The 25,160-nt window shown below is 38.0% G+C and overlaps 1 protein-coding gene across 3 annotated transcripts in view; it reads left to right on the top strand.

The window, feature by feature from the left end:
* ENOX1 (ecto-NOX disulfide-thiol exchanger 1) overlaps positions 1–25,160 on the top strand; it is a 677,866-nt gene that overhangs the window by 108,265 nt on the left and 544,441 nt on the right. For all 3 annotated transcript variants that reach the window (XM_078147594.1, XM_020971657.2, XM_020971652.2), the window contains exon 2: positions 14,822–14,890. The gene's annotated coding sequence lies outside the window, so the exon portion shown is untranslated. The remainder of the gene's footprint in view (positions 1–14,821; positions 14,891–25,160) is intronic.

Genomic DNA, 25,160 nt, shown 5'->3' on the forward strand with positions numbered 1-25,160 from the left:
CTGTATCCACTCACTGCACCATCTGGCTGCATTTGAGAAATTCCTTTTTTTGGTTATTCGTGTTAATACTAAGCAATAAGGGGGTCCTTGATGGAGCCTCCCCACTTCATTCATATCCTGTCTTGATCTGGGAAACAGAGTAGGAATTCAAGACTCAGCCCAAAGGATTAGTGATCATCTATCCTTTGCTCTCCTCTTTTGCAGCTCTTTTGGCCATATGTGTTGTATTTAATAGGTCTCTAAGCTAGCCACAGTTTGGTAGCCTGGATGGGGTCTGGTAACACTGCAAGAGAGAAAGAAGGTGGTGGGAGCTGATGAAAGGGAAATAGCCCCAAATCATGATTTTATATATATTTTTTGTGGCAAATGCATTGTAAATTCGTACCAGAAGTTTTGTGTGAAGTAAAAAGGAAATTGACACAAGTGAGATATAAAGATATAAGAACAAGTGGGTACATATTTTCATGCATCTGAACTAATGCATGGAGAGAGTAAGGAGGGTTATCTCAATGCCTTACCCTCCTTTAATGTTTAAATAGTACTTTGATCAAAAAACATAAGTTAGCTCATGGTAAAGAACAAAAAAAAGCAAGAAAAGAAAAGCTATTGTCTGTAGGCCAATTGCATCCTGTGGGGCACAAGCAGGCCTGTGATTTCATTAGTGGTTATACTTCCAAAATTTTTCTTTTTCTTCCTAACAGACTTTGTAGCAGTGGGCAAACCAAGAGATGCTGAATTTAATGCTCTCATTAAAATGGTAAAGAGGCTTTATTCCTGTAAGACTAAGGCTATAATTACTTTATCTTTGTAAACTCAGAAAATTTGCTAGGACCTCTTGTGGCGGTATTCTCCTAATTTTCTTTTTTAGGAAGGACTTTGTGGATGGATTGAAGGGATCAAGTACAGAACTGTGTTCCCCTGAGTAGTATCTTTGAATTACAGACTCATGAAGTCTTCGCCTTGGAGAGGACAAAAGCATCCAGTCCAAACTCTCCCTTATAAATGGTATCCTTTCATGATGTGCCTGAAAAATAAAATACCCATCAAGATTTGGTGATACAATAGAAATAGCATTGGTTTTTGAGTAAAAACCTGAATTGAAGTCCTTAGTGTGACACTTCTTAGCTGGAAAGTCTCTCTCTCTCTCTCTCTCCCCCCACACCCATGCACGCACATACACCCCCCCACATATATACATATATGTATGTATGCATGCATGTATATGTGCATGTGTGTGTGTGTGTATATATGCCTTGGTTTTTTCATCTGTAAAATGGACATAATGCTGTTTGTAATACCTACCTTACAGGGTCATTGTGAGAATGTAATCCTTAAAACTCTACGGAAATGTAAGCTACTATTAAATGTGAGCAACCTCCTTGGAGGCCTTGGAAATATTGTGTTGTAGTGGAGGAAGAGCTGGCCTTGTTGGCAGGAAGTATTTGGTTCAGGTCTGGCCTCTGACTCTTACCTTGGGGTGAGTCATTTACCCTTTTGGTGTTCTAGGAAATTCTTTAAGACTATGAGTTATAGAGTAGTTGCCAATCTGCACTTTGTAGAGGGTTTTTCCTTAGAAGGAGGTTGCTCTACTGATAAAAACCCAGGTCCTGATCCCTTCATCTTAAAGTATCCTTTTCCATTTTAGAACTGATGTGGTTATTTAAAAGGTTTAATCTCCCTTATATTAATCATAAAGCCTATTCCCTGTAATTTCTATCTATTGGTCCTCCTTCTGTCTTCTAGGACCAAGCAAAATCAATCAAATCTCTCATTGTTGTGTCAATGTTTAATATATGTTAAATTAATTCTCACCTAGCCTTTAACTACTGAATGGGTGTTGCCTCAGACAAACTGAAGCTTAGGAAAGACCTTAGCTTAAAAAGGCCAAGTTCTCTCCCTGCATTCTGGGTCATCGGACCTGTGTCTTGCTCCTGAACTCCAGTGACTCTGGAGGAGAGAGTGGGACTGATGTGTCTGCACAGCTCTGCCTCACTTAAATCCAATTCACTTGCAAGTCAAGATATCCCCCTGCTGATGGCATTGGTCCTCTTTGAGAATGAAGGACGAACAACAACAATAAACAAGGTATCCCTCCCAACTTTGTCTTACACACACTTGATAAGCTGCTGCCTGTGTCTTCATTTTTTTAAGTACAAATCAGAGCTCTATCATTCATCAATATAGACATCCTTCCAGAATAGCCATAGAATTCTACTGTAATTCAGAATCTACCTTAGTCTATTATTTGTTAGCCTCTAGCCCACGTTTTGTCCATTTTGACCATAAGAATGTCATGAGCGACTTAGTCAAATGTCTTCTTGAAATGTAGGCATATGTAGCATTCCCCTAAAGTCAGTGTAGTACCCTACTTAAAAAAAAAAGGAAAAAAGGTTAGTTTGATGTGACTTGTTCTTGATGAATCAGTGTTGGTTTGTAGTGATTGCTCTTTCTTTGAGTACTCACAAACCATTTGTTTAATCATTCATTCTAGAATTTTGTCAAGAAGCGATGTGAATCCCTCTGACCTGTCTGTAGCTTGAAGAGTCCAGCTTTTTGCCTCTTGCAAATTGGGACAAAACTTTCCTGTTTCCATTTTTTTTAACTTATCTCATTTGGTGTGATTTCCTGACCACATCATTGCCTTGCTCAGAAGTCTTCAGTGAGCCCCTGTCTTGGATTAAATTCAGACTTCTCAGCTTGGCATTTAAAACCCTTTGTAATCTGGCTGCATCTGACTTTATTTTCACATTATCAGACAACCCTAACCCTAACCCTAACCCTTTTGTGTATTCTGCACTGCAGCTAAATTAGCTTACTTTCTGTCCTTTGAATTTGACATTCTGCTTATCCCTGTCCTTGGAAAGACTGCAGGCCTCCTGCCTTGCCTGGAATGCACTCCCTCCTCTCCCATCCCTCTTAGAATCCTTGGCTCCCTCCAAGGCTCAGCTCAGGTACTACTCCTGGAAACCCTTCCTGATATTCTTTATCATTAGCATACACCCTCATCTCGAATTATCTTCTATTTACTTGTTTATATGTTGTGTTCTCTGATAGAATGGAAGCTTCTTGAGGTGACTTTTTTTTTTCATTTTTGTCTTGGTATGTCCAGCGTGGCATCTTGCGCATGTTAGGTATTTAATAAATGCTTATTGAATTAAATTTAACTGAATTTAGTGGTTTAACAATTGCATTTATAAGTTCTTCCAGTAGCTTGGCATATCTTTTTTTTCTGGATCAGGTGACATGAATAATTAACTAAATGACTGTCATTTTCATTTTGCCAATATTCTCTCCTTGCTGATTAGAATCAGGTCCAGAATAACTGTTTTGTTCCTGATTTCTCTTCTTTCAGAAAGATTACATTATTATCAAGGCAAATAAAATAATGTTGGGTGGTCTGACTTTAGCAGAGATTGGCCGTCATCACACATATATCCTACCTCATTGCCAGCTTTTTGATCTGTTATGGCAATTCATCTTCTTGTGGAGATATCTGTGGTATATTTCCTCTGCATTGTGACTTCTGTCTTTGTAGTTTATTGGTCCTCTACATCTCTAATTCACTCTGTTTATCACCCTTTCTCTGGGCATTGGTGTACAGTTAGCTGAGAACTTGAATATTATTTCTCTCTCTCTTCCTGGTAAATGTCTCTTGAGGACTACTGGGCACCTTCACAGTTATTCTTCCAACCTTAGACTTGCTATTCACTTTACTGTCTGACCTAGAAGGTACATCTTGGTATTTTCATCCTTCCTACTCCTTTTTTTTAGTTGAAAACCCTCTTGAGATCAGCAAGTCTCCCGACTAATTCATTCTTCCTGGCTCTGGATAGAAGTACTCTATCCCTGGCCAAGAGCCCATCATTCCTGTATCTCACATTATGGTTCAGGAAGCCAACTCTTGCTCTCTTAACACTGTCTTCTTAGCCATATTGTCACTTCCCATCTCCTCTTTTCTGTTCTAATGATTCAACCTTCAATCAGCAGCTATAATGAAAACACCACCTGTACTTTGAAGTCCTTCTTGTGCTTTCCCCAAACTTTGTAATCACCGGGGATTATTTTTAAATTGCTTCTAGTGGTAGCATTAAATCTCACACGAGTTACCAGAATTGGGTAATGGTTGTCAGGTTTCACAGGTCTTGAATTATTCTTTGTCATGTTCTGAATGACAGCCTTGAGAAGACATACCTCCTAACTGAGCATATCAGATCAATTTATGTTTGTGTCCTATGAAGAAAAGTCACTGACTATATGAAAGATATTTTTCTATGACCTCTGTGTGTGTGTGTGTGTGTGTGTGTGTGTGTGTGTGTATGTAAGTATTCAGTGATCTCCTAATGGCCTTTTCTTTTTCCTTATCCTTCTTCACTTATGTGGATATTCCTAAAGCCAAGGTCTGATCATGTCAGTTCCCTCCTTAATAAATCCCAATGGCTCCATAGTACCTAATATAATTTCAACTTTTGGGCATTTAAAACTCTTCACAAATTGGCTTCAACCTACCCTGCCAAGCTTCTTATATCTTATTCCCTTCATGTACTCTGTGGTTAACTAAACTTGACTTCTTGTTACTCCTCACATGTGACATTTCATCTCCCATCCTCACACCTTTGCACAGGTTTTCTGCTGTGCCTGGAATGCACTCTTTCCTCAGTTAGACTCTGGTTTAGGAGCCAGCCTTTTACATGAGACTTCTTCTGATCAAATCAGACTGCCTTGTATTGATTTTATATGTATTTGTATGTGGACATGTAGTTTCTTGAAAGAATGTAATTTCATTAAGTGCAGCAACTTATGTCTTTGTATCTCTAGTGCTTACCACAATGCTTGGCAAATAGTAGGTGATTAATAAATGCTGTTGGTTCATTGATTGATTTGCTCCTGGCAGCACCTGTTTTTCTACAGAAAGTTGCTTCTACCTCTCAAGTTCCAGATCCATCCTCCATGGAAAGAGCCTCATGCTTGTAAAACACCTGTAAATGTTCATTGGGCTTCCACTGGTTTCAATTGCCCTCTTTTCCCTGACATTCTGTTTATCCTTTGCTTTCTTCTTGGAGTAATTCTTCCAACCTGTCAAGAAACATTTCATCTACTTTGATAAACTGGAAAATAGAGAAATAGCCATCAGGTTTGTTTTTTTTTCTTTTTTAACCTTCTTCTCTAGTATGGAAACCACACTGCATTGACTGCACATATATTGGTTCCCTGGCTCTAAAAGAAACAAATATAATTCAACTTCTTCTAATCACTGGAATAGCTACCCTTGACCTCCATACCTGAGATATTCAGCTTATTGTGAAAATCATGAAAACAGTGACTGTATTTATGAACTATTTGCAAGATACTTTCACTATAGAATAACAGAAGCTCCTTTGCTTCCTCCTGCCTCTCTATCCCTCTCATCTTCCCTTACTCAAACACTGGTCACTTTCTTCCACAGTCAGTACACATACCTGCGTTTACTTCTGCTTTATTCTAAACAGGCTTCTTATGGCAGGCTCTCCCAGAGTTATGTCCTATTATCTCGTGGAACTTCTTTGGTCAGATGCTCCAGATTGGTAATTAGCATATTTTTGCTTCTATCCTCGTGCCAACAGTATCTATAACCAGGAACCCTTTGTGAGATGGTCTTGCAAATACCCAATTCCCAGGAGCTTCCCCGTTCTGTCTTTGACTCTGTCTCTCAACATTAGCTGCTCAGCCTCTTTACTTCGATTTGTACACTTCTGTCATTCAAGGCAGCAAATGCTTCATTGTTTTCCCTCCTGGGTCATTTTCACATTTGGTGTCTCCTTTTTTCTCAAATCTATTGACTACTCAATCTCCAGTTTGAATTTGGAAATCCTGTTAAAGTTGTGGCCAGTACATACACACACACACACACACACACACACAAACACACAATATGGTGGTGGAAGGGTCATAATATTAGGTAGTTCACTCTTTGCTTTCTCCTTGGGCTTTGTTGCACACAGCGTGGGATGATTTTAGGAGAATTCCAAAGATGAACAGCTGAATAGTGAAGAAGTTTTGAGCCACTGCCTGGAAAAGGTAAGAACCCCTCTTTCAGGAAACACAGATGGAGAAAGTACTTGGAACTGGCACTGGGAAAAGATAGACTGCTCTCTGCTATTCTTCCCTGTCCCCAAGGCCCTGAAACCAGTTATGCCACAGCTGAAAAATACTGCTATAGAACTTTATGTGGTGAATACAGATGTATGTAAAACTACTTCCTGGTAATGAATTGTAATGATGTAGAAATCAGAGTGAAATGACAGAGCTAGAGCAGCAGTGTCTGTGTCTGGAAAACTGTCAAAGAGTAATTTAGGGGACCAAAAGATCAATGAATGCAGATGGCCTCTCTCTGGTTTTCTCATGCCTACAATAAAAAAAAAAGATTCTTGTTAGTATGGAAGCACAGTCTAGTCTCAGGAATAGCAGCCATAGCAAGTGATTGATCTGAAATATTTCTCTTCCCTTTTTCCAGTTCATCAATAAAAAAAAAATTAAGAAAATTTAGTCATAGCAAGGTGGGGTTGGAGAATTCATTTGAGTCTTTTGTTCTGAGTTTGAAGCAGGGTACTTTATTATTATTTTGCTTTGGAACTATCTTTAAAGCTATCAAAATTGTGTAGTCTTTAAGCAGTCAAATTCCTTCTTTCTAATGGGGATATGGCACCTTTATTAAAACCCATTCGTATCTAAGGGTGTAATTAAGTTGAAAGACAATATAGCAGGCTAAATGCAGTTTATAATTTGGGGTACTTTAGAACTGCTGATAGGTCAATGAAGACTTCTTTTTTGTGAGTTATCAATCCTAAATCCAGTGATGGTAAAAGATAGGACATAAAAATGGATCTCAACTTTTTCCTAGACCATGAAGAAAAGTAAATTCCATTTTCTGCAACACTGCATATTTAATATCATGAATTTATTTTTAAAGCTCTTGCAAAACTCAGGAATAAATGCAGATGCAGTCTTCCCTAGGACTTCCACCTAGAGACTATGCAATGTAGATCCTGGGAATTGCCATCCATGGCCAGCGGGGTTCTACTCTCTTATCTCTTAGACTCATGTACACATACTCATGTAGGTACATGTGCTCTTTTGAATTTTTGTTGTAGAGAGATTTACTCCCTTTAAAGTCTGAACATACTTAATCTAAACCCTGAATTCTAGGTTTCAGTGCTGGTTTCAGTCACTGGCCTGCGAAGTTCCAGTCTTTCTCAGACCATAGATTTACATGCCTCTCCGGGGTCAAAGGTCAGCTTTAGAGCCCTCTGGGTATTCCCATGGGATCTTGGCACATCTTGTAAGTATGGGTATTTTAGCTCACCCCTAGCACAATGCAGATACTAATTGAAAGTCTCGGAACTCAATGCACTTCCTCAGTGGTTCCATGTATATCTAATCAAATACTTTTAATAATCTTAATAATAGCTCATGTTGCAATAGCAGATTATAGTTGTGAAATGTCTTACAGAGGCTATGCATTTGATCCTTACAGCAACTCTGTAAGGTAGGCTGTGTAAGGGCTGTTATCCTCATTGGACAGATGAAGAAACTGAGCCTCAGAGAATTTGCCTATCTCCAAAAAGCTTGCAAGTTGTAAAGATGAGACTTGAAGCTAGGTTATACCCCTAAGTTTAATTTGCTTTCCTCAGTTCCATGTGAATCTAATAATAATAGTGCTTTACAGCTCATGAAGTCCTTTCACACAGATGAGTTTATGTGATGCTTTTAACAACCCTATGAGTTGGAATGGGACAACCAATAAAATTGCCATTATATAAATCAATAAACTGAGGCCCAGAAAGCTTAACTGACTAATGTATGTTGACAGAGGAAGACAAGTCGGACTATAGAATCATGGAACTGAGGCCTATAAGGGGTTATAAAGATAATTTAATCCAAATAATTTATTTTACAGATGAATAAACTGTGGCATAGAGTTGTGGAGCTTATCTTCAAACTCTTGATTCCCAAGACCTACTTTTTGTTACATTATGTTGTCTCATTAAGGGGTTAGCTGGGGAGAGGAAGAGCATCCTGAACATGACTATGGGATGATTTCAAAAGATACACAGACTCTATGAGTCACAGAAATTTCATAGAATCATGGAACTGGAGTTGGAAGGGACCCCAAGGCCCCCTAATCCAACCTAAGGGGTCATTTATACTCTGCTTAAAGACCTCACCCCCTTGCGAGGCAACTCTTTCCATCTTTGGACATCCTTGATTGTTCTGCATTGTTGTCTCCTCCCTTCTATGCTGCTGAAATCAGCCTCTTCATTTTACATTCATTGTTCTTCCTTTTCCCCACTCAGGTCAAACAGAACAAATTTAATCTTCCTTCCACATGAAGGCTCTTTGAATTCTTGAAAACTGCTATCGTATTTCCCTCTCTTGGATTGTCTCTTCTCCGTGGAAACTTTAATTTCCTTCAACTCATCCTTATACGATATAGTTTTCAGATCCTTGGTTCCCTCTAGATGCATGTCAGTTTGTCAATGTTCTAGAGCCCAGAACTAAAGACAGTACTCGAGACATGATATGGGTAGGGCAGAATACATTGGCACATATCCCTTGCTCTGGGCACTATGCCTTCATTAATCTGGTTATTGCTTTTTGGGGAGGGAGACTGCTTTTTCACACTGTTGACTCGAATTAAAGGAGGTACAGGGAAAATACAACTCTGGCATCAGAGGACCCAGATCCAAATGTAGCCTTCAAATCTTGCTTTATGTGAAACTTTCTTACCCTTCCTGGATCTCAGTTTCCTCATCTGTATGATATGGGGATTAGACTAGGTGATAATTGAGGTTCATTTTGGTTCTAGATCTGTGATCTAGTCCACTAAAATTCCTAGCTTTTTTTCATATGGGAGAGGTATGGCTCTTACCTAGCCTTATCTATTCCATACATACTTGTTCATTTCTTGTTTTCTTTTTAAACCTGTTCATTGAAGTTAATCAAACCCAAGAGTTTATATCCCTCCCTTTTTATATTTTCTTATATTATTTCCTTTGAGATACTTTTAGAACCTGATTTTTTGACATAGTGCATTTATCTCTCTCTTCCAGCTTGGGTACCACTTGCAAAGTCAGCAACCGTACTATCAGTGTGATCCCTAGTGATTGATAACATTTTGAACTGAATAGGGCCAGAATCAGGGACTCTTCAAAAGATTGCCCTCCAGGTTCACATTGCTCCATGTATCCAATGATACATCCTATTAATTGCTCCATTAATTACGCAGGGTGCCTCCAAATGTATATGTGGATTTGCCCATTTTTCTATGTTTTTGGTCATTTGACCAGTTTAGAATCCGCTTAATTATTGTTATTCCTGCATGTCTGGAATGCTGTCCTTCCCCTTACTCCAACTACTGACTTCCCTGACTTCTTTTAAGCCCCATCTAAAATCCCACCATCTAAGGGAAGCCCTTCCCAACCCCTCTTAATTCCAGTGCCTTTCCTCTGTTTATTATCCCCTATTTATCCCACATATAGTTTGCTTTTTATCTCCTTCTAGAGATATCCTATTGGCTCAGTGGATAGAGCATTGGTCCTAGCAGAAAGACCTGAGTTCAAATCAGGCTTCAGACACATCAGGGCTATGTAACCCTGGCAAGTCCCTTAAACTCTGTTTGCCTTAAGCCACTAGAGAAGGAAATGGCAAACCACTCCAGTGTCTTTACCAAGAAAACCTCATGGTCCACAGGGTCACAGAGTCAGACAAGACTGAATGATTCAATGACTGAACAACAAGAAAATACGAGAGAGAGAGAGAGAGAGAGAGAGAGAGAGAGAGAGAGAGAGAGAGAGAGAGAGAGAGAGAGAGAGAGAATGTTTTAGATTATAATCTCCTTGAAGCAGAGATTGTCTTTTGCCTGTTTTTCTATCCCCAGCACATAGCACAATACCTAGTACGTAGCAGGCATTTAATAAATATCAATTGATTATCTAGACCACATCTCCATTTTTTTAACATGACAGATTTTGCTAAATGCCTTGCTGAATGTGATATGAGATAAAGAATCAGACTAAGCTCCTTAAAAGTTGTGTCTTAGCTACCCTTCTCTATTCATTACTTTCATGATGTCAGCAAAGTCAAGGCTAGGGAGGAATTTTGTCTCATTAATATAGTACACTTCTAGTATGTAGCTATACCAGGACACCTGGGAATTGGTGATTTGGAAATTCTGTAATAGACACAGACCTAGGAGCTTTCCAAAATCATGATTCAAATTAGAAAAATAGTGTATTCCTGGTCATTTTTTAAAACATTGAATTATGCCCAGGATTTAAAATATCTCATATTGTTTCCTAGCAATTTCATTTATCTCTGATTGTGTTGTATGATTCAAAGAGATGCTGAATTCCCCTAACAAGGAGAGCCCTGATATGTCTTTGCCAAGATAAAGCTTATTTCTATCCTCATTTTCGCTAAAGTTAATAACAGTATTTTATAATATTGTTATCCTTTGATTTACCTCACTATAGGGAAATCTCAGTATCTGCCACCCTTGAAGAGCAAACTATTCTGGATAGTTGAGTGTTTCAGATAGCTGAAAGTTTCCAAACTCTTAAAGTTCTTTCATTTAACCATTTTTATAAGCATCACTTCTGTTTCCATCTATGTCATTGATAAATATGTTGAACAAAACAGGGGTAAGAACAGAATACTGGGGCATCTCATTAAAGACATCTTTCTAAAATGTTTTATACATCTTTGCCTTTTTATGCTGAATATACTGTAATCTAACATAATTTAACCACTTATTTATGACTAAGGGTCATCATTATGAATGTCAACCATTGTTCTAAGTGTGCCTTTATGGGATGGCTTTAAGGTTTATTGAGGGGAGTATTTGCCTGTGCATTAAATGGTCCCAGATTGCTATGATGCAGGGGTTCTATTGTCTGATACGTGTGTGTGTGTGTGTGTGTGTATAGATATAGATATATCTATCTATATCTATATCTATATCTATATCTGTATCTATATCTATATCTATATCTATATCTATATCTATATCTATATCTATATCTATATCTACATCTACATTCTTTATCTCTTCCATTGCTGTCAGTTCTCACCTCTGGTCAGTTTTCCTGTAACTTGCTCACTTTTCCCCCTTCATTCATCACCAGTAAACTCATCATCATGCAGATTGCATCAGATTTGGTCCTTATACCTCCTTGGTAACCCCAACTGCCTCTATTCCTCTAATTAGAGGTCTGGAGGATGGAACAAAAACACTGCCCAAAACCTCTATTTAAAAAGGGCTTTGAAGCCCAGCTGACTCTTCATTTTTTGTCTTTGGATTTGACTCTCCCGTCATCATGCCCCATTTTTAGCTTCCTATTCCATATTGTCTTCCCCCAGTAGATTGTAAGATCTTTGAGGGCAGACTGTCTTTCTTTTTCTTGTTTCTCAGCACCTAGCACGGTACCTGGTACATTGTAGGTGCTTAATAAATGTTTATTATATTGTACTATATTCTAGAGCAGTGAAGTGATAGAATATTTGTTCATTGATAGAATATTTCTCCTTCAGAATGACTTGGTATCTGTCTGCCTCATTTGAGACTTCTGCTTAGCTTTGTGATTTGGCAAAGAAATACAAAAAGTGGTAGAAATTGTCTAAGTACTACCACTTTGGAACTGTATTTTCCTTCATCTACTTAGTGTTCTGTGTTTATTGTAGTAGTTCTTGGTCGGTGGAGTTTTTCTGATATGCCACAGGATAGAAAAACAAATGGCTGAAATTTATAAAGGGCACTAAATTGTTCCATTGTGTTTCCAAGAAGAAAAAAATAAGGTCGGAGATGACCCTGTCCCACCATATGCTGTATCATTTGTTGTAAGCATGTTCCATGCAGCAAGGAGGACTGGGATTTTCAACATTCTAATATTTTGCATCTATTCATTAAGTGGTAATGTGTAATGCTTCCTGTCAGGGGCATTAAGTGGAATTTTTTTGTGCACTGCATTGTGTCTTCCTTTGTCAGGGAGCAATCTGTTAACTCCTGCCTGTGTCATTCATGAGACTTGTACTGGTAATGAGGCACATTTCAGTCCTTCTGGGAAGGTTTTTGGTATATGCACAATGAGGGATAAGACTAATGAAGGGTAGGATTCATTTGGGGAAAAAAGCATACCAAGAATAAAACCTTTTTTCCAGTCCATTTTATATCTTTGTACCTTTCCCAGGAAAGCCAGCTGAATATACCTGAATTGTCCCACTGCTAAATTTTTTTCCCCTGCCTTTGCCCTGGCAGTGTGCTAGGAGACTGGTACCTCCCAGTGGCATGTTCTGTTTCCTTTGAACAGTACAGGAGTCCAGTCCTTGTTTCTATCATGTCTATACTCTGTGCTAGGAAGGACTGGCTGTGTGCTGATAACAAGATTTGACACTGGGGAGGAAAGAAGAGCAATAAAAGAAGTCGGGAATGGAAATGTGCGAATATTAATGGTAAAATGGAAAGAGCCACAAAAGGAAAAAAGAAAGTAGAAAGACACATTTTTGATCCCCTCCCTCCCCACCTCTTCCTTGGGGAGAGGGAGTAAGGAAGAAGGAGGGAATGAATAAAGTGGTTAAAAAAAATGTGCAGGCTAGAAGAGGAAAAAAAAAAGATGGTGAATTGGAGCATAAGGAAAATAGAAGGTGGCAAGGGAGAAGGTAAAAGATTCAGAGACCACAAGAGTAAGGAAAGGGGGCAGGAGAAAGGAAAAGAAGCATTTAAGTATAAAAGAAAGAAGAGAGATGGGTATAGAGAGGGGTCCACATCCTCTAGTCATCTTTGGAAATCTTCAGTTGCTCCCAGTGGTATACCTGCCACATAAGCCAGTGTGTCTCACTGAAGACATTTCACTAACTTTTGTATTAAGTTTAATGGGATTCTCTTTCTGATTCCTGGATGACTGGTTGCAGTTACACTGACACTCTGTGAGATCAAAAAAAGTAAGTGCCAAGCCCTGGGTCTGCCCTATGTGCCCCATGCAGCGTTGTCTAAACTTCTGAACCTGCGCCATCTGCATTTGATGTTTGCCAGTCCTTCTTGCCAACAGGGAGAGTTGGTTGAAAGGGAAAAAATAGTCCTAAGACTTGTCATATTTATAGCAAATACATGAGAGAGTGCTGAACGCAGAGGAGTATGCCAATTACTTTTTAAAGAGAAATTCCCTTTTGTAGACAAACTGCTTGGCTAATATGTAAGGACTGCAAATGATGATTTCTAAGAAAGAAATCATTGAGAATCATAAAATCAACAGGGATTTATAAGCAAATGTTTCTAGCAAAGCTGTTTAACCTCTTTCAGCCTCAATTTCATTATCTGTAAAATGGGAATAGTAATGGTCATATTACTTTTTGCACAGAGTTGTGGTATGGAAACTACTTTGTAAACCGGAGTAGAAATTTTAGCTCTGATTTATTAATGTATACTAGTTCATAACAGCTATAGGTATGAGAAAGAATGATTGGCTTTGTTTGATAACTAAGACTTGTTAGTCAAGACCCTCCATAATCTTTGGTCCTTCCTGAGTATGGTCTCCAAATGCTCACGACTCTCCCTTTTGGGATTCTTAGCGTTTCCTTAAATTGCTGGGTTACCACTGACTATCAGTCTTAAAGTTTCTGGTGACCTCTGATTTGGGGAAATGGACCTGTGATGTCATTGATATAGGGAATGCCTGGGTGAGCAAACACTCTCTACTAACCATACGTGTTGGTATGTTCTCTGTAATTTAGGGTTAGACTAGAGTTACCTAGAGCTCTGAGATGTTAATTGTCAATTATGTGCCTGAACCCATGTCTTCCAGGATCTGAAGATGGCTCTGAGATACTAATAAAGATTATTAAAACTTTGAGGCATTCTTGATAGTCTGCAGAGCACACGCACTGATAATTTCAAAAATGTCATCCTGAAAACCTCAGAAAGTTTTAACTTATCTTCCCTACACGTAGGCAGTGGGGCATCCATTGCTTTTGAATAGCATCAGAAGTGAGATAAAGTTATCCTTGTGATTGAAAAGTTATTTTAGATTCAAATCTTTATGAACCTCACAGTATAGTTTAATTTGAATTCCTGTACAGTTTGGGGAGGGGGACAGGAGAGGACAGAGACTGTGCTGTTTAGTGTAGTTGCTATCAATGAAGAAATAAATATGTTATTCTTGGGAAGTTTGAAAAAATGATAGACTATATTTATTGTAGGACTTTCATTCTTAATGACTGTTAGAATGTTAGTAACTTCTGGATAAATTCTTTCAAAAGCAATCAGTAGGAATTGCTATAAATAGGAAAGGACAGTATCCAGTACCCAGTCAGTCAAAAGCACTTATTAAATGTTTGCTATTTGCCAAGCACTGTGCAAAGCACAGGGGATACAAATACAAGCAAAAACAAAGACAGATCCTGCCCTCAAGAAGCTTGTATTCTAAAGGGGAAGATAATACATCAAAGGAAGCTGAAAAAGATTGAGGGGGAGGGAGAGAGAAGGCACAATGGAGAAGTGTGGTAAAGTACAGCCTGGTGAGAAACGAAGAGATGGCTGACTTGGTCACCCTCTTTACATGGAGGCTCTGGGAAGATCAATCCAATCAGAAGGAGGGACATGAGGGGCAAAGAGCTCTTAGGGTGTGTGAATTCCAGGGCTGAAGTAAGTATCCATGATGAAGGGTTTTCTGGAACATGGTGGAGACCTGGTGGGAAATGAATCTTCAAATTAAACCTTTGACACGTTCACAGAGTTTTCTTTGAATGAAATATTTCAGGACTGTTTTAACTTTGTCTTACTTCCATTTTGCAGGTCATCAACCATCAATTTGATATCTTTAAGATATATACTTCACTGAGTCTGGAAAGAAGAGTCAGCCAGGTAAGTGTAAAAAGTTTGAATATATTCTCTCTCTCTCTCTCTCTCTCTCTCTCTCTCTCTCTCTCTCTCTCTCTCTCTCTCTCTCTCTCTCTCTCTCTCTCTCTCTCTCTCTCTCTCTCTCTCTCTCTCTCCTCCCTCCCTCCTCTCCCTCTCCTCCCTCCCTCTCTCTCCCTCCCTCCCTCCCTCCTTCCTTCCTTCCCTCCTTAGCACCAACAGATGCAGAGGCAGATTTTCAGTCTTGGGGACTTGATACATTTTGGTGATCACTTTGCTATCACCCTTTCATAACATGTCTAGAAACCTACGATGGCAGAATTAGGCCTAATTATGGATGAAGGTAGATGTAGAGTAGGGTATCTCCATCAGTCAGTTGTCAGCAAGTATTTATCAAGTGCCTAGAATCATGTGGAGTCATGGAATATTAGAGCTGAAAGGAACTTCTGAACTTCCTACTCCCCACCCCAATATTTTACAGCTAAGGACACTGAGGCTAAGAAAGGTTAATTAGATTAAGTGACTGGTCTGAGATTACTTAGGAAATATGTGGCAGAGCTGAGAGTAGAACCCTGGGCCACTGGAGTTTCAGTCTAATTCTCTTTCTCCTGTAGCATGTAACCCAACACCCTGCCATTGGTGTCCTGTCTGGGAGGAAACAGTGATCTGAGGAGTGGAAAGCTCTTTCCTGATGGGCACAGAGGGTCCAGCATAGAGCTGTCAGTGGTTGTTGAATTAATTTTGGGCTGGATGTATCCATCTGTTCAGTATTTACTCTGATGTATGGATAGTGCAGTGTCCACTTCATTTAAAAGTCCTTTCTGTTATCTGTGTCCCTTTGTCTCAGGCAGCTGCTCTAAATTCTCCTTGCATTTCTCCCCTAACATATACTTATGCCCCATAGCTCTGATCTTCCCAGGAAGCTCAGACAGATCATCGGGTTTAATTTTCTATTAACCTTTATTGTCTAAGTTCACCTCCCCCTTGTCTTCTTGAGGATTAAATAATCCCTGTTTGGCCAGTCTCCTTTTGGGATGTAAAACATTATCTTATTGATTATCTCTGTTGTACTGAGGCAGGACTTGGCAACCTGTAGGCAACCAACCCATGGACTAAAGCTGGCTAAATTAATCATGTCAGAGAGATCTTTTATGTTTCTTTTCTTTGTTTAAATAATATTTTATTTTTCCCAATTGCATGTAAAGACAATTTTAACATTCATTTAAAAAAATTTTTTTGAGTTCCAAATTTTCTCCCTCTCTCACCTCCTTCCTCCCTAACATGGCAAGCAATTTGATCTAGATTACATATATGCAATCATGTAAACCATATTTTCATATTAGTCATATTTTGAAAAAAGAAACAGACCAAAAGAAAAAAACACACAAATGAAAAATAATAAGTTTCAATATGCATTCAAACTTCATCAGTTCTTTCTCTGGATGTAGATAGCATTTTTCATCATAAGTCCTTTGGAGTTGTCTTGGATCATTGTTTTGCTGAGAATAGCCAAGTCATTCATAGTTGATCATCATACAGTATTGCTGTTACTGTGTACAATGTTCTCTTGGTTCTGCTCGCTTCATTTTAAATCAGTTCTTGTAAATCTTTCCAGGTTTTTCTGAAATCAATCTGCCTGTCATTTCCCATCATGTACCACAACTAGTTCAGCCATTCCCTAATTGATGAGAATCCCCTCAGTTTCCAATTCTTTACCACCACAAAAAGAGCTGTTATAAATATTTTTGTATATATAGGTCCTTTCTTTCCCTTTAAAAAAAATCTCTTTGGGATACAGGCCTAGTACTGGTATTGTTGGATCAAAGGGTATGCATGATTTTATAGCCCTTTGGACATAGTTCCAAGTTGCTCTCCAGAAGGGCTGGATCAGTTCACAACTGTGCATTAGTGTCCCTATTTTCCCTCATCCTCTCCAACATTTATCATTTTCCTTTTCTGTCATATTATTCAATCTGATAAGTGGAAGGTGGTACCTCAGAGTTGTTTTAATTAGCATTTCCCTAATCAGTAGTGATTTAGAGCATTTTTTTCACATGACTATACATATTTCTTCCTTCATCTGATTTCTTCATCTGAAAACTGCCTATTCATATCCTTTGACCATTTGAGAGAGATCCTTTATGTAAAAGAGTATCCATAGCACTATTTTTTGGGGAGAGTGGTAGCAAAAAATTGGAAACTAAGTGAGTGCCTCCCTGTCAATTGGCTTAATAAATTGTGGCTCATTAACATCATATTATTGTACCATAAAAAAATGACAAATATGAGGAATTTGAAGAAACTTTGGGAGGCATATGAACTGAGTGAAGGAAGCAGAATTAGGGAAGCAATATACAAAATTAGTATAACAGTATAAATAGAAAGAACAAGAATATGAAACTGAATAAAGAATAAAGTGAGCAAAGGGAGCCCTTAAGAAGAGATAAGACATTGTGCCATCCTCCTTTCAATGGAAATATGGGGTACTATGGGTGTGAAATGTTACATCTGCTGTCAGATACAATTGATGTGTTTGTTGTCTTTTGCTGATTGAAAAAAATCTTTATATAAAGAGAAGGCTTACTGAATGGAGGGAAAGTAGGATTATATTAAAAAATGAATGTGATGTAAAAGCAAAAGGCATCAATAAAACTTACCCTCCTCCAAAAACAGCCATTCCAATCATTCTGTACATAGATTCAAACAAAGATTCCTGTCAATGATGGCTGTTTAAATTCAGTTTTATGGTTTGATGCTTACATAATCCTGCACCTGAACTTTTTTATTTTAAGGCCAGGAAGAAATGCCAACAGGTATTGAGGATGGACAAGACCATTGGCATGTGTCCATATTGCTTCTTACTGCTCTGCAACTTCTGGAGCCCCTGTGACCCTTAACTTGTTGGCATGACCAGAGGTTCATCTGAAGGCAGAGCAGGGCAAGAAGGTGGGAAGAATGGAAGAGTCATAAATTTGAGTAGTGAACCAGGACCAGGATTAGTTCAGGTGAGAGATTTAGAACATTCTCTAGCCAATCAGATTTTATTACTGCCTCTCTAGCATCACAGATCCAAACCTAGAAGGGACCTCCTCTAGAATCCTTTCAGGACCTCATTCTCCTTTGCCTGAACTCTTTTAAACTACCCTTTCCTCTTGTCTTTTTCCTCTTTTAATTTATTTGACTCACTTTACTATATATGTGTATGTATGCATATGTGTGTGTGTGTGTGTGTGTGTGTGTATATATATATATATATATATATATAATGTATTGATCTGAACAAGGTATATGAAGTACTTTTTTTTAAAGCCCATGACATTTATTTATTTTGGCAATAAGGTCATTGTTGAATTTTTAAATCAATAATTTACTTTTAACATTCATTTTTTAAAAATTATACTTTCAAATTCTCTACCTCCTTCCACACATTGTGAAGGCAAAAAATGATATATATGAAGTGCTTTTCAAACGTTGAATTGCTATATAAATGCCTCATATCACTGTCACTACCACCACTAACACCACCAGCATCATCATCATCATTATCATCATCAAGGCAGTGTTGTATAGTGATTACAGAGCTCAGCCAACAATCAACTAGGAAGACCTAGGTTTAAGTACCATCTATGGTGCCTACTGACTATGACCCTTTGCTGTCATTTAACCTGTCAGTGCTCTAGGTCAGCGTTTCTCAAACTGTGGGTCTCGACTCCATATGGGCAACAGCAAAAGGTTTCTGAATGTGCATTGACCAAAAATTAATTAAAAATCAAACACATAATGAATCAGAGATGTTTATGGCAGGGCTTGCTGGTTTTTTCACTGCAGCCTTGGTTCTGGACACAAAGCATGCACACCCTCAGGTCATGCAATGCCAATGAACCCTGCTTAAACTTGAGAAGAGGTCAGGAGTGAAAAAAGTTTAAAAAGTCCTGTTCTAGGTAACTCTTTAAGGGTGTAAGTTACAAAGAAGGTACTTACCTCCATTGGAAGAGGGAATGTCCTCATCTGCCAGTTTCCTACACCATTGTATTTTACACAAGTACAATAAAATCTTGTACGTTTCTCCTTTCAGTGGAAATATGGAGAACTATGGATGTGGAATGTTGCATCTGCTTTCAAATACAATTGATGTGTTTGTTTTTTTTTGCTGATTGAAAAAAAATCTTTGTTTGAAGGGAAGGCTCACTGAATAGTGGAAAAGAAGGGTTATATTAAAAAAAAATAATGTGATAACCCTATCCATCCCTATTATTATTCATATTTATTGATACCGCATTTCATTGTTCAAAAGCTTTCATAGATTCCTCCTTTGCTTCTGAATATAATTTATACTCCTAAGACTAGCCCACTACCATTTGGCTCCAGCACACCATTCCAACCTTTTCTCGTTCTAATCCCTTTACATACCTTAGCTTCCAAACTGGCCCTTCTCCCAGCACATTCAGTACCTGCCCAGACTCTGTGCTTTTGCTCACAACATGTCATACTTCTGGAATGCCCTTCCCTTATCTGTCTCCATTGAAATTCTACCCTTCCTTCAAGACACAGGTCAAATACTCTGTCTTCTGGGAAGCCTTTCAGGATATCGCCAGCAGAAGGTGACTGCTTGCTCTGAACTCACACTTTGTTAGCTTTATATACATGGGTTATTTACATTTTAGTCATTTGTACACAGTCATTAAGTGGCAAGATTAAGGCTTTCTGACCAGAGTTTTAAGTCTTATCTCCCCAACTAAATCATTAGATCTTTGGGGACAAGCATCTTCTATCACCTATCATCCCACCTCAGCCTCTTGCCAGGGCTAATAGTACAATGTAGGGGAAAGTGCTGCACAAGTGCTAACTTATTCTTATTCATGGTGGTAGTGGTGGTGGTGGTGGTGGTGGTGGTGATGATGATGATGATTGTGGTCTAGCTGGATCAAAGGATGTGCAGTTTAGTGACTTTTTGGGACTAGTTCCAAATGGCTTTCCACAACTGGTCAAAAGTATCTTAACCCTTACTGAGCACTGTCTTTAGTGCACCCTATCAAGGTTATACTTTCCTTAAAGAATAGCCCCTGTTGAAGACCATCTTCTTAATGTGAGCTAACTGGTCCTCTAGAAAGGGAATGTGTAGTGTTCCTGGATTTATTTACCATACCCCTCTGGATGTAAGCCACTTTCTTGTTAGCCTTCTCTGCTGGGTCTGCATATTGAACCTAGAATATAAATGCCGTACCTATCAGTACATCAAGATTTCCTTCCAGCTCATTCAATACCATTTAAATCATACTTAGCTAGGGCATTCTTTCTTCCCAACTGTATCACATTGCTCTTATTAAATTTCACATTCTCTTTCCCAGCTTTAGTCTATAAAAGTGATCCTGAAAAAGATCTAGTCCATCTGTGTCTTCTTCCCCATCTTTTTGCCTTCTTAGGACAGAATTATTTGAATTTGTCTTGTGAGTTTGAGAGTTGATAAAAATATTGGAGTACATGTCTCATAGTAAAGCCCGAGAGATCTACTCGTTAGGGATGTTTATTTGAAAGAAAGATTATTCCTGGCATATAACACTTAGGCTATTGTCATTTCCAAATAAGAATTTATTTTCTTACCAGAGATGAAAGATAGTGCTTACAGAGGACAAGAAATCTGTTTTATCCAGAGCGTAAACTACTACCTGGAAGTAAGGTTGGTGCCTTTGGAAATTATGTCGAGCCCTTTAGGAAGCTGAGGCATCCTTTAGTGGATGCATGCCCAAGCTGGATTCTTGACCATAAGCTTGACAAGTTGAAGGTCATGGTGGGATGCCATTTTAATTAATGAGATATTCTGGAACTCGGAAATCATTGGAATATTCTGACAGGAGGGGATTGGATGATCTCCAAGTTCCCCTCTAGCTGTAGATCCTATGATTGTAGAATTAAAACACTGTTTAGCCTCATCACAGGTTCATAGCAATGGGATAATATCAAACTTAACAATATGTAATTTTAATAATATTTAGGAATAATAATATTTAGCATTTACATAACATTTTAAGGTTTGTAAAGCACTTTGCAAATATCTCCTTTGAGTTTCACAACAACTGTGGGAAGTAGATACTATTATTATCCCCATTTTACAAATGAAGAAACTGAGGCAGACATAATTTAAGTGACTTTTCCAGAGTCACACAGCTAGTGAGTGTTATGTGTCTGAGGCCACATTTGAACTCAGGTCCTCCTGATTTCAGGGCTGCTACTCTATCCACTGCGCCACCTAGCTGCCCCCAATTGTTTCTAAAATTAAAAAAAAATCAGTCTAATACTTTTATTACACTTGGCTGACCCCAAATCAATTGCTTATTCAATCAGTGAAGAAATATTTATTGAGCACCAACCATGTGAATGGCATTGTGAAACCAAATGCTATTTCGACTTCTAACCTTAACCCATCTGTCCATCCTGTTTCATTCCCATTTCATTAGTATTTACTATCATTCATCATGAAAATTTGTAAATAATTTGCCATGCAAATCCATCATTGTCATATTGCTAATATCTATAAAGCTTGAAAAAAATGTCTAGTTTTTTCCACCGTCATCATAATACCCAAAACAAGATGGCCATAGTACAGCCAGTTAATTTCTTGATAAATGAACTGTAAATAATCAGTCTTAAGTCTTAACCTTTTGTGCATTATGGACCCTTTGGATTTGGTGAAGCTATGAAAACATTTCTCAGATTAATGTTTTTAAATGCATAAAATATATAGGATTAAAAAGGAAACAAATGATATTAAAATAGTTATCAAAATAAGAAAAAAATCAAAATCACAGATCCCCTGAAATCTAGATACAGACCTACCATGCTAGGGTTCTGTAGACCCCAGCTAAGAATCCCTGGTATGGACCAATGGTTCTGTGGGTCATTATTTTTAATTAGACTGTTTGACAAAATTGACCGTAAATTCCTTTTTATGTATTCCAAATTTTCTTACATATCTTCCTAAATATACTAGTATAGTCTATAATTTCCCACTTTTAAAAGTTCATTTTAAAAGAAGAACAATATTTATTGTTTTTATTCATATCTAATACTTCTATTACCAAAACAAAACAAAACATTTTAACAACCTAGAAGCATAATATTGAATATCTTGACAGTATAGACTAATTTATAATTTCTTTGTCTCTGACTGCTTTTATTTCATATTTCACATTTTCCACTAATCTCAACTACTCCAGCATATTCTCATTAAAACCCAGAGACTGTCGACCAAGGAAATAATATTAGTATCTTCTTCATAAAGTTCTGATACTACAGAAACATTATTTCCCGGCTCTTCCTATCTATATTACCTAATTAACTCAATGAGATTTGTTTCAGAACTGTTACATTAGAGAAACATTGTAGTGTTACGAGGGCATTTTAATTATAGAAATACTGTTTGGAATCAAAATCTTATCAGCATTTCTTTTAAAATAGTTTTAATATGGTGAAGTGGCAGGTGACTACTCGTGAGGGGGTAATAGTGTCCACACATGATGAGTGCTTAATAAAGGTTTGTTGGTTGATTAACTGACTCTCCTAGATCTCCTCCTGCCCTTTCAATTGTATGTTCTTTGTGCCTTTCTTTCATTGTTTCCTCTTATTCCACTCCTTTGATATAGGCGTGCTGTAAAATAATAATTCTCACTTTATTTTTTACTCACTCCCTCAGTGAGAGCAGCCACCCCAACTCCTGTCCAGGTCTTTGGTTTTGACTCTAACATCTCAGAACTCTAAGGACTGCATTTTGCATGTATTGATTTTCTAATTGCCTGCTGGACATTACTTAGGTGGCTTACTTGAAACTCAATATATCTCAAACTAATCTCGTCAACATCCCCTTTCAAACCAGCTCTTCCTCCTGATTTTTCTCTCTCTGCTATTGGCACCAACATTCTGCTACCCAATCAAGTTTAAAACATCTCATAACTATTGACTTTTCCTCTTACTTTAGGCCTTTTCAGCCATCAAGATCTCGTGATTCTTGATTACCTGTCTTTCACAGCTATATTTCTTTTTCCTCCCACTACCCCTACCCTTTTATCACATCTTGCCTGGACAATTGCGGGCACCACCTAACTAATTTCCCCACATTAAGGCTCTTGCTACTCAAATCCATCTTCCACATCACCCTCAGGGTACCCTTTCTTAAAGCACTGCTTGGATCCTGTCACTTAACTGAGGTGTAATGTACAATGGGAATAGGATTTCTTTAGGAGTCCCAAGATTCGAGTTTTAATTCTGACTCTACAAAATCCTTTCATTTCCTCTAAACCTCAGTTTCCTCATGTGTAAAAATGGAGATGATAATACTTGCATTTCCTGTTGTGAGTCAACATAGTGTAAAGCGTTGTCCACAAAGTCAGAAATACTTGGATAAGAGTCCTATCTCTGATACACATGTACGATGCCATCCCAGACAAATTATTCAGAATTTCAGTACCTTGATAACTCTCTAAGGCTTTCTAAGTTTCGTAGAATGTTCCAACCCCTGTTGATAGAGAAATTTCATTAATGGGAGTTTCATGATCAGGACCCCAAATAAAACAAAAAATTATCTTGTAGGAGTTTCTTTGAGTACCAATTAGATAATATAAGTAAAGGGCTTTGAAAGCTGTAAAGATCTATATAAATGAAAGCTTATTGTTGTTTTTGTTATCATTATTGTACAGAAGACTTCTGTCTTCTCTCATTTCCTACTGAATATATCCTGAACTCCTTAGCCCAGAGTTCATGGCTCTCAAAACTCTGCCCACAACCTACCTCTCTTGTTTATTTTCCTCTCACTACTTCCATACAATCCCTACACTTCAGCCAAACTGAACTATTTATTCAGTCTCTACTAAATGTGCCTTGTGGTTTCCTGTCTGTGTGCCTTGGCTTTCTACCACTTCTGCCACCTGAAATACTCCCTCCCATGTCATTCATTACCTGTGAAGATCCTATTATTCCCTCTGGGCCCAGCTGCAATGGCCTTTCTCCATGGAATCTTCTTGGATCAGTCCAGGTGAACTGTTTTCTCCCTTCTTTCATTTCCTGTGCAGAATCTCAGTTTTTGGTGGGGAGTGTGTGGAGGAGATGGACAAAGTTGTGGAAGCATGGCATGAAGACAGACTAGGAAGAAAAAGAAGGGGTATGTGTAACCATGAGGATCAGTATCTGAAAATAAGTTAACAAGCTTGAATGCATAGGTTTAAGTGATGTGAGTGAGAGATTTAGAAAACCATTAAGACAAACATGGCACAGATTGATAGTGAATGACAGATGACATCTGACTTTGGGATGTGATGGGATAGGAAAAAAAAATGTGTTTTATGTATTTCAAGTTAAGATGCTTCTTTATTCAAGAAGATGGAGATGGGGGGGCGATGCTTGGTTCAGCGGAACATTCCTCAAGACCATGAAATTGGAGACAGTAGGGGGAATTCAGAGATATATTTATGAAACTTAGCTGCTTTGAATTCAAAGGCCAAATACTATTACTGTTGCATGATGATTTGAAAAAGGTAAATATGAAGAACTGGAAGGAGATATTGATTAAAGTATTAGTATATTTGGGAAAAATGGAATTAAATTAATTAAATTAAATCCAGTTAATATTGGACCTAATGTATTTTGTTTCTTCCATTCGATTCTGCTCCTTTTTGATTGAGTTGAAATAAAGTCAGTCAGGCCATGAAAAAGAAGTAAAACCTAATAGAAATAATAATAATAATAATAATTTATATAGCACTTTGCAAAGCACGTTGAAAGTATTTTCTTATTTATATTCACAGCAGCACTGAGAGGTAGGTACTATTATTATTCCCATTTTCAGGTGGAGAAACTGAGGCAAAATAATGTTCAATGATTTGCCTATGGTCACATAGCTAATATTTTTCTAAAGCAAGATTCAAACTTAGGTCTTCCTAGACTCTAAGTCCAGTGCTCTGATCTACTGTCCTACCTAATATTGATATTCATTTAAAAAAATCCCTAATTGTTATTTTAGTAGAAGCTCCATTATTTGGAACCTTTTGCACCTTTGCAAGGGAAAAAAATGGTTAAAATCTAAGAAAACAATACAATGGCAGGAATTTCATAAAAATATGGAGTTATCAAAATTTCATTGATTCTTCCTTCAAAATGTCTCTTCCTTTCCATTATGATGTCAACACTCTTGTCTAGACTAATGTCATCTCATTATCTGACTAATCACAATAACCTCTCAAGTAGTTACTTTCCCAATCTCTACCATTTATTACTTGGACTAATTGGA

The sequence above is a fragment of the Phascolarctos cinereus genome, unplaced genomic scaffold, assembly GCF_003287225.1.
Source record: "Phascolarctos cinereus isolate Bilbo 61053 unplaced genomic scaffold, phaCin_HiC Scaffold_7;HRSCAF=346, whole genome shotgun sequence".
Classification (NCBI taxonomy): domain Eukaryota; kingdom Metazoa; phylum Chordata; class Mammalia; order Diprotodontia; family Phascolarctidae; genus Phascolarctos; species Phascolarctos cinereus.